The 10,345-nt window shown below is 37.2% G+C and overlaps 1 pseudogene; it reads right to left on the reverse strand.

Moving 5' to 3' along the window:
- Positions 1-1,978: 1,978 nt before the first annotated feature.
- Positions 1,979-2,961, reverse strand: LOC104243395 (tetratricopeptide repeat domain-containing protein PYG7, chloroplastic-like; annotated as a pseudogene).
- Between the last annotated feature and the right edge of the window lie 7,384 nt (positions 2,962-10,345).

A 10,345-nucleotide genomic window follows, 5' to 3' on the forward strand; every position in this document is an offset into this window, starting at 1 on the left:
ATTTGGTCGTAGATAGAATTCATACCTTAAAATGGTGCGATGCCTACTGCGATTCATTGTTAGTCTTTTCTATTGAGACTGAATGGATTGTTATATGGGTCATTCTATCCTTGGTTATGTGAGTAGTGTGGCCACCGTAGAGTCTAAAATCCTTTTTCAAAATGATTTTCTTAAAAACACAAATATTTAAAATTGTTTTCTTGTCCTCAATTAACGTTGGCGTCTAAGTGGGAGAATGTTGGAATTTGGACTTACGTTAATTGGTTATAGCCTGAAAGGATAGTAGCGTGGCCCAAGTGGTGGATAAATAAAATGCCTAATATTAAATATTGTGTGTGTGGATAAGTGAGGCGCAATAACTATTGGCATGTGATGGGTAGACACACTTTATAAATAGAGGCCAACTCCCCTTTTCCTAGCTATTAGAAAACCCTAGTGTATTCTACCTCTTGAATACGTGGTAACGGTAGACGTTCCATCAGCCAAGTTCTCCGGGCTGTGAGAGCGCGTAGCTAATGGATCGTGAAAATTGGTCTCAGGCTTAATCGTTGTTTGCTGTCACTGCTGAATCGATGGAGTTTAACGATACGCTTCCTTAGACTCTAACGCAAGAGTATAATTTAATATATGTATGATTGTGTCTTAATCTCTGTTATGACTCCGAATTAATTATCTTACATAGTCAATTGTATTATTGTTACTATTATCTTTTTGTAATTAGTCATTGTAGTGATCGATCAACTTTTTAGTCTTTCCCCTGTTCTTTTCGGTCATGTAATCTGTTTATACATATCTACTTATTATAACACAAATGGAGTGTATGTAACATGTTTATGTCATCTATAACACATGAGAAATTGAAAATTTTCCTCATTACACAATAAAACAATAAACTAAGCATGGCTATACATCCACAGTAAAATAAGCATGGCTTACAGACAGCTATACGGTCACAAGAATTACTCCTTTAGCATTCCATACCAGTTTCCTCCCCCATATGTCTTTTGCTCCTATTCAATTATCGATGTTTTTTGCTTCAACGGTTCTGATTTTATGCAAATAAAGTAGAATAGACACTGTCTATTTCATTTACCCCAAAGACAGAGGGATGAAGAATTCAGAAACTGCTTTCCCTCTTTTATGGAACATCCCAAAATTCAACATAGCCACAAGAGGACCAAGCTCCACTCGTTTAGAAGAAAGACCGCGAGAAAAAAAGGGGAGGGACAAAAAAAAACTCGCCAAAAAATAATAATGAGCACAAGTGTATAAACAAGGGCGGCTCAAGCATATATGGGGCCTAAGGCGAAAGTTTAACATAGGGCATTATTTTTCATTGTTTGTCAAAAATTTGTCAGGAGCTCCTTTTTGAGATTTTATTAAATTTTCAAGTATTCTTTTCTTTTGTTTTTTTTGACTAACCAGATGCATATTTTCTTGTTGACATATTTATATTCTAAAAAAAATTAAACAATATGTACAGAGTAAAATTAATTAAATAATAAATAACAAATAAAAAAAATACTAGAAAGTTAGATGATATTACCCAATGACTGACTGATTCAAGAAGTTTGAAGACTTTGATTCCAAAATATCTAGTTGTTGGCTTGTTGGAGTCTTGGAGAAAGAAAGAGATCCAATAGAAAGAATTAAAAAGATGAGCATGAATCATAAATAAAGAGGAAAGAAGAAGACATGTCTTCTGGAATATGAAGAATGAATGAATACTAGAAATAGAATTGAAACGTTGATTAGGGATTACTTGGAAGAATAAAAAGTAAAGTTGTCAAATCAAATCAAAGTGACAACTATTTACCTACTATTTTAAACTTTAATTTATTAATATATCTTAAAGTTTTTCTTTCTTTTTATATGGAAAGTACAAAAATATTATATACATATAATTTTTTTTAAAAAGAAATACCTATAAACCTATAAAATATACTCCTTATTCGTAAAATGAGGCACTTGCCTTACCTTATACTATGTTAGAGCCGGCCCTGTGTGTAAAAACACTAACAAGCCTCATGTATGAACTCTTCTTATATTTGACAGGTACTCCTTTGCACATCTTCACTTTATCCTTCAATGTGCCGCGCCTAGGACGAGCTATTTTGGTATTTGGATAAAAAAGGACCTCTTCAAATGCTTTGAGAGCATTACAGCATTCTCACACTGAGCAATTCCCTTGTCAATTTTCCTATCAACTAGATAACTGACACCAAGGGCATTGTAAACTTGCTCAAGGTCCTGATTATCTCCATCCCACTTTTCTACCACCTAAAGTCAGTGGCGGGCCATAATTTTCACTATGGAGACTGAAAATATTAAGAAGTAAAACTTCTGAAGAAGCCAAAGAGATACAATATCTAATATATATATAATATAATATAATTTTGACCTTGTATATACAGTATATTAACTTTCCGGCGAAGGGTTGGACCCCTAGTTCTGTCCCTGCCTGAAGCAGATGCTCGGCAGCAGCTTGGTAGAAATTTTGTCTCAATATCACAGGTCCAAGTTCGAAAAGCTTTGTCGGACTAGCTAGAACCACCAGTTATAACTTGCTCTTGCAATTCTTCGGCAGAAGATCAAACTCTCTGCAGACAAAGACTTGCCTAATCACAAAGAGGCTTCCAACCACAAGCAATGCTAGTAGTAAAAGCAGGTAGTTACATACGCTGGATTCCCAATTCAAACAAATTTCTGACCTCATAAACCATGTTTACTCTCACACCTTCACTCGCTGATGCCACTTTCCCAGATATCAACCAGAAAACAACAACAACAACATACCTAGTATAATCCCATATAGCAAGGTCTGAGGAGGGTAGTGTGTACGCAGACCTTACCCTTACCTTGTAGAGGTAGAGAGGCTGTTTCTAATAGACCCTCAGCTTAGGAAAGCATAGGTACCACAATAATAACATCACCAAGAAACCATGTAAAAGCAGCATACATAACAAGATAGAAGAGACGTCAACCAGAAAAAAGACCAAAATGACAAAGCAGATGGAGAAAGAACCTGACTACTAGTTGTAATATGTTCACATTCAGCAACTTCTCTGGAACCAAAAGTGAGAATGATTCTATCTGCTATAAGGGTCTTTTGTTAGTGTCCTTTTCTGATTTTTTGCGTAATAGGGAGTGAACTTGGAAGCATCAAGATTGAATTTTGTTGGGGCATTTGAAGAAGCATTAGCTACAAACAGTGGCGAAACTAGAAATGTCGCTAAGGGTGTTCAATGTTTAATATATGTGTACAAGAAAAACTTTTGACATATATACGTAATACAATTTTTTATTTACACAGTATAATTTTCGAATAAGGCCGGGGTGTTCAACTGACCATCATTCCCGGTATGTGGCTACTGACACTGGTGACAGATATAATACTTCAAGCATAACTCTTCAGTCTCTTGGAAAAAAGCCAAAGAGACAGATATATGATTTAAGCTTTACAGTAAGCAAGGAAGTTTATCCCACGCACAACAACAACATACTTAGTATTATCCCATGTTGTGAAGTAATCTCACACACATAATAAAATATATATTTATATATATATGTGTATTGGGAAAAATTGTATTTAAATATAAAGATGACGTGTCGAAACACGTAGACTAGTCAAATGATCAAAGAATTACAACTAGCCAAGAGGCACGAGTTGTAACAGATACGAGCAAATGGCAGAGGAAGAGGCACGAGAAGGTATACAAATAACCCAACACCCATACCTATCTAAGTCATTTATGTCCGAGAATCAAAAGGAATGAATCTGACAATAGAAAAGAGTGCAGCTACGGCATTTAATAGGCATTAAATGTGGAATATGTTAGAGAATTTGTATTGAATGTAATGATTATGTAACGTAGCATTCAATGTCTTTAATTACTCATAATAGCCTCATTATGATTTGGGCAAAACGTATATCTCCAAGATATCTATAAAAGAGAGATATCTGATCAATTGTAAGGACAAAAAAAATGCTATTGATATAAACTTTGGTTTACTTGTTTTTCTCTTGATTACTCTCTTGCTACCTAAATTACTTCCTTTTATACACTCTTTTGATTATCAGTAACCCGTGTTCTTCTAAATTCTAGCTTTGACTAAAATTTTATTTTTTGGTTAAACAAATTGGTTCCGTTACCGGGAATCTGATAATCTATTTTCTTTTCGCTTAACTTTCCTTGTTGCTTCAACTATATCGAAAAACAATGATAACATTCAAGGAAACCAAGAAACCCAAATAAACCAACAACTTCAGAGAGACCCTCAGGATAATAACGCACTGATTATTTTTCCACAAGGCTCTCCTCGGCGATCTCGTGAAGGCACTCCTGAGATATCTCATACAGATGGACAGGCTCAATTCGAAAATGTTGAAGCTATGGATGAGGCTTTGCAAAAACTTATTACCGCACAGGTCAATAAAGCCATTCAGGCCTTGGTTAGCCAGTTACCTGCTGCACCACCCACACCTACTCCAAATAACAACACTCTGGAGAACCCTCGTTCCGGGCTTGTTAATTCAGGCAGCGGTGGAACCCTCAGTGAATCGCAAGATGGAGAACCAGGTAATTTAGTTAAATTCAAATTTACAAAATTTAGTACTAACCTTGTAGAAACAGCTCAAGGAGCAAAGTGAGCGCATAGAGCAGATACCCGGGGTGCCGCCCATAATCAAAGGGGTAGATATGGATAGATATTCGCAACAACCCTGGAAGCCAAGTGCTGCTCCACTCCCAATTCCAAAAAAGTTCAAAATGCCTGATATTCCAAAATATGATGGAACAACAGACCCACGAGATCATGTGACTGCATTCACAACGGGTGTAAAAGGCAACGATTTGACTAAGCAGGAGATTAAATCAGTATTAGTCAAAAAAATTGGTGAAACTCTCACCAAAGGAGCGCTAACATGGTATTCTCTTTTACCCGAAAATTTTATAAATTCTTTTGCTGAGCTTGCAGATTCTTTCATCAAAGCACACTCGGGATCTAAAAAAGTAGAGAAAAGAATGGAGGATATTTTCAAAATTAATCAAGGGGACTCAGAACTGCTTAGAGAATTCGTGGACAGATTTTAACGTGAAAGAATGACATTGCCACGTGTACCTGACAATTGGGCAGCTATAGCTTTCACAAACAATTTGAATGAAAAACGTTCGGAAGCTACGAGGAGACTCAAGGAAAGCCTTTGAGAATTCCCGGCTACAACATGGAATGATGTTTATAAGAGGTATAGCATGAAGTTGAGGATTGAGGAAGATACTATTCCACGATTTCAAAAAGAAGAAAAGGTAAGTTCGAGACGTGCGGAGACCGAAAAAAGATCCGGTAAAAATAAGTACGAGCCTTACATGGGACCTGCGGGAAAGGACTCACGGTCAAAGCAGGATAATCAAAGGTACGATCACAGATCAAGAAACAGAGAATCGGGTTCTTCATCAAGATTCAGGAACGAGCGAAACAACTATGAGTCACGAGATGATGATAGATATTTAAAAGTGAGATTCGGTGGTTACAACTTCAACGTCAGCACCTCCGAGCTCGTAGCTGTTTTGAGAAGCATGAGATATAAGGTTCGATGGCCAAAGGAAATAAGATCGAATCCAAACAGGCGCAACCCTGACCATTGGTGCGAGTTTCATAATGACCACGGACATAAAATAGCAGATTGCAGATTTTTACAAAGTGAAGTTGATCATTTATTAAAACAAGTATATCTTACTGAGTTGTTCAGTGAGAAAGGCAAGCAAGCTTACATGAAGAACAGACAGGAGCCTCCAAAACCACCTTCTCCCAAAAGAACTGTCAACGTTATAAGTGGGGGTGAAAACGTCAATGGTATATCATATACTGCAGCTAACAAAATTTCTTAAGTAACAATTACCCAAGGGAAACGGGTGCGGCATGTTTTAGAGGAAGACAACATTACATTCAATGACGCAGATGTAGATGGCGTATTAACCTCTCATAACGACGCACTGGTAATATCTTTAATTGCACATGATACTAATGTGAAATGAGTTTTGATTGATCCAGGTAGTTTCGTGAACATTATTTTACTAAGAGTATTACGTGAGATGCAAACAGAAGATAAAGTGATACCAAAGGCGCATACTCTATCTGGATTTGATAATTCTAGTGTCCTCACGAAAGGAGAGGTAACACTTACCACATTCGTTGAAGGAGTCGTTAAAGATACAAAGTTCCAGGTGGTAGATATGGAGATGGCTTACAACATGATTCTTGGGAGACCATGGATCCACGAAATCGATGTTGTTCCTTCAACCTTGCATCAAGTTATTAAATTTTCATTGCTTTGGGGAATCTATCAAATTCGTGGAGATCAACATACAGCCAGGGCTATCAACTCTGTTGCAGATACAAGCACGAGAAATGAAGGTAAATAGCAATCACAGAAGGCAGTTGAGGTCACCACAACACAAACCTCAACTGAACAAGGGCAAACAGATGTAGATTCAAGGCCTGATACCATTCAAGAACCAGAAGAGAATGAAAATATCAAAACAACAATAGAGGAATTAGAGCCTGTCGTGTTATTTGCTCAATGGCCTGATAAAAAAGTCTATGTTTGAGCCAATCTTAGCCAAGGTATGATCGGTAAGTTAATTGAATTTTTGAAAACTAACGTGGACTGCTTTGCTTGGTCCCATTCTGATATGATAGGAATACCACCGGAGGTGATGACTTATAAACTAAATGAAGATCCATCATACCCTCCTGTCAAGCAAAAGAAAAGAAAGCAAGGAACTTTCAGAATCAGGTGATTCAAGAAGAAGTCCAAAAATTGCTAAAAAATGGTTCCATTCGTGAGGTAAAGTATCCTAACTGGTTAGCTAACACTGTTGTAGTTCCAAAGAAGAACGGTAAGTGGCGGGTTTGTGTATATTACACAGATCTTAATAAAGCCTGCCCTAAAGATTCTTTTCCATTACCACACATAGATCAATTGATTGATGCAACTGTAGGTCACGAACTATTAAGTTTTTTAGATGCATATTCAGGTTATAATCAGATTAAAATGGATCTAGGAGATGAAGAAAAAACTTCATTCATAACAGACAGGGGGACTTACTGTTATAAAGTAATGCCCTTTGGTCTAAAGAATGCAGGTGCAACGTATCAGAGGTTAGTTACCAAATTGTTTCAAGAGCATTTAGGAAAGACTATGGAGGTATATATAGATGATATGCTTGTTAAAACTCAGTATTCAAAAGATCACATATCACACTTATCTGACACATTTTCAATTTTGCGCAAATTTAATATGAAGTTAAATCCCGAAAAATGTGCATTTGGCGTTGCATCAGGCAAGTTTTTGGGTTTTCTTGTTTCTAACCGTGGTATTGAAATAAATCCTGCACAGATTAAGGCTATTGAGGAAATCCCTGATATACTTTCAAACAAAAAAGAAGTTCAAAGATTAACAGGGAGAATTGCAGCCTTGGGAAGATTCATTTCTAAATCATCAGAGAAGTGTTTTAAATTCTTCTCAGCCCTTAAGAAGCAAGATCATTTTGAATGGAATGAGGAATGTCAACAGGCACTCAGGAATTTGAAAATGTACTTATCAAATCCACCTTTGCTGGCAAAATCAAAGGCTGGGGAAAGACTACTCATTTACCTTGCTGTTTCGGAAGTTGCGGTAAGCGCTATTTTGGTCCGAGAAGAACAAGGTAAATAATCCCCTATCTACTATGTTAGTAAATCTTTGTTAGATGCAGAGACACGGTATCCTCAGTTAGAAAAACTTGCACTTGCATTAATCATGGCATCTAAAAAGTTAAGACCTTACTTTCAATATCATCATATCGCTGTAGTAACTGCCTACCCTTTATGTAATATATTACATAAGCATGAGTTATTAGGTAGGTTAGCTAAGTGGGCAATAGAGTTAAGTGAATAGAAATCACATACCAACCTAGAACTGCTATAAAATCATAAGTGTTAGCTGATTTCGTGGCTGATTTTAGCCAAGGGATGCAATTAGAAGCAGAAAAAGAATTGCAGGTATTCAATGGAGCCAACCCAGAAACTTGGACTTTATTCACTGATGGCTCATCTAATGTAAATGTGCAGGTTTAGGGATTGCCTTGGTACCACCTATGGGTGAGACCATTCGACAAGCTATTAAATGTCACTCCATAACTAACAATGAAGTGGAGTATGAGGCTATGATTGCAGGTCTAGAATTGGCACGAGATCTTGGCATAAATCAGATTATAATTAAGAGTGATTCGCAACTCGTGGTTAATCAAATGCTGGGGACTTATACAGCTAGGGAAGCAAGGATGCAACAATACTTAGAAAAGGTACGAGAATTGATAATGCAATTTCAAACCTGGAAAGTTATACAAATACCAAGGGATGAAAATTTTGAAGCAGACGCCCTAGCTAATCTCGCATCTGCAGCTGATGTGGCAAGCGATGCAAACGCCTCAGTTATACATTTATTTCATTCAGTTCTCGATCCTGATAAGAATGAGGTAAATTCTAATAATTTAACTTGGGATTGGAGGAATGAGATTGTTGTTTTTTTGTAGTATGGTATCGTCCCTGATGATAAGAAGAAAGCTCATGCGCTGCGAAAGAAGGCTGCTCGGTACTGCTTAAAGCAAGGCAATTTATATCGTAAAATGTTCGGTGGTCCCTTAGCAAGATGCCTCGGACCTTCGCAAACGGAGTATATAATGAAAGAAATACACGAGGGACATTGCGGGAATCATGCAGGAGGAAGGTCATTGGTAAGAACCTTAATTAGGGCAGGTTATTACTGGCTTAAAATGGAAGAAGAAGTAGAAAGTTTCGTGGCCAAATGTGATAAATGTCAAAGGTACGGTAACAATATGCATAGACTTGCGGAGTTATTACACCCGGTCATTGCGCCATGGCCATTTATGAAATGGGGAATAGATATCGTGGGTCCATTACCACAAGCAAAAGGACATGTAAAGTTTCTGCCCATACTCACTGATTATTTTACTAAATGGGTGGCCGCAAGAACATTTAAACAGGTGCGAGAAAAGAAAGTCAAAGATTTTATTTGGCGTAATATCATATGCCGATTCGGTGTACCAAAGGAGATCGTGTGTGATAATGGCCCTCAATTTATTGGAGCTCAAATCACAGAATTCTTTCAAAGTTGGCAAATTAAAAGGATTACGTCAACACCTTATCATCCGGTGGGTAATGGGCAAGCAGAATCAACAAACAAGGTTATTATCAATAATTTAAAGAAACGATTAGAGGAATCAAAAGGTAACTGGCCTGAAGTGTTACCTGGAGTTTTGTGGGCATATCGCACAACTGCAAAAACAAGTACAGGAGAAACTCCGTTTTCATTGGTTTATGGAGCTGAGGCTTTAATTCCAGTTGAGATAGGGGAACCAAGTACACGGTTCACACAGGTGACACAAGAATCTAATGACGAGGAGATGCGGATCAATCTAGATTTACTCGAGGGGAGAAGAGAAGCTGCATTAATAAGAATGGCAGCACAAAAGCAAGTCATAGAACGATATTACAACCGAAAAGCACGCCTCAGATTCTTCAAAGTGGGGGACTTCGTGATTAAAAAGGTTTTTCAATCTACAAAGGCAGCTAACGCGGGTAAATTAAGTCCAACATGGGAATGACCCTATAGAGTTCGTGATATTACAGGAAAGGGAGCATATGAGCTGGAGACAATGGATGGCAAGATACCACCTTCACATTGGACTGCTGTTCATTTGAAGAGATACTATTTCTAAGGAATACCCACGGTCAGGTATCACCATTTTAAATTTAATTTTTTAATTGTTAAAATTTTACTAACGATTTTAGATGATAGAAAAAAAAAGCTAACCTGTACTAAATGATGAGTCACGACCTGTAAGGCACACGGAATAACCTAAAATTCCTGACCTAGGGTTATAGTTATTCTGATAGAAATTTAAACGAGTTAAACAATCTTCATCTATAATCGCATCTCCGAGTCCCGTATGTTTTTCCTTTTTAGGAATAGGACCAAATGAAATAAACTATCAAGTGCTCGAGGCTTCATACTTCAACACTCAAACACTTGGGGGACTACATAATATACACAGATATGTGTATAAAGAAGGCAAATAAGATTAAGGAAAAATCAAGCCTAAAAGAGTCAAGTGTAGAGTAAAAGTCACGAGATGGAGCTACGAGCTAAGGCCAAAGAAAAACCTCACTATAGTTAGGGTAAAGGCTATGTACTAAAACGGGTTATAATGAAAAACCCCGTGTCTATTATTCTTCTTTTGAAAAAAATCTGTTACAAGAAAAACAGTTACGAGAAAGTTAT

Source organism: Nicotiana sylvestris, chromosome 6 (assembly GCF_000393655.2).
Source record: "Nicotiana sylvestris chromosome 6, ASM39365v2, whole genome shotgun sequence".
Lineage (NCBI taxonomy): Eukaryota > Viridiplantae > Streptophyta > Magnoliopsida > Solanales > Solanaceae > Nicotiana > Nicotiana sylvestris.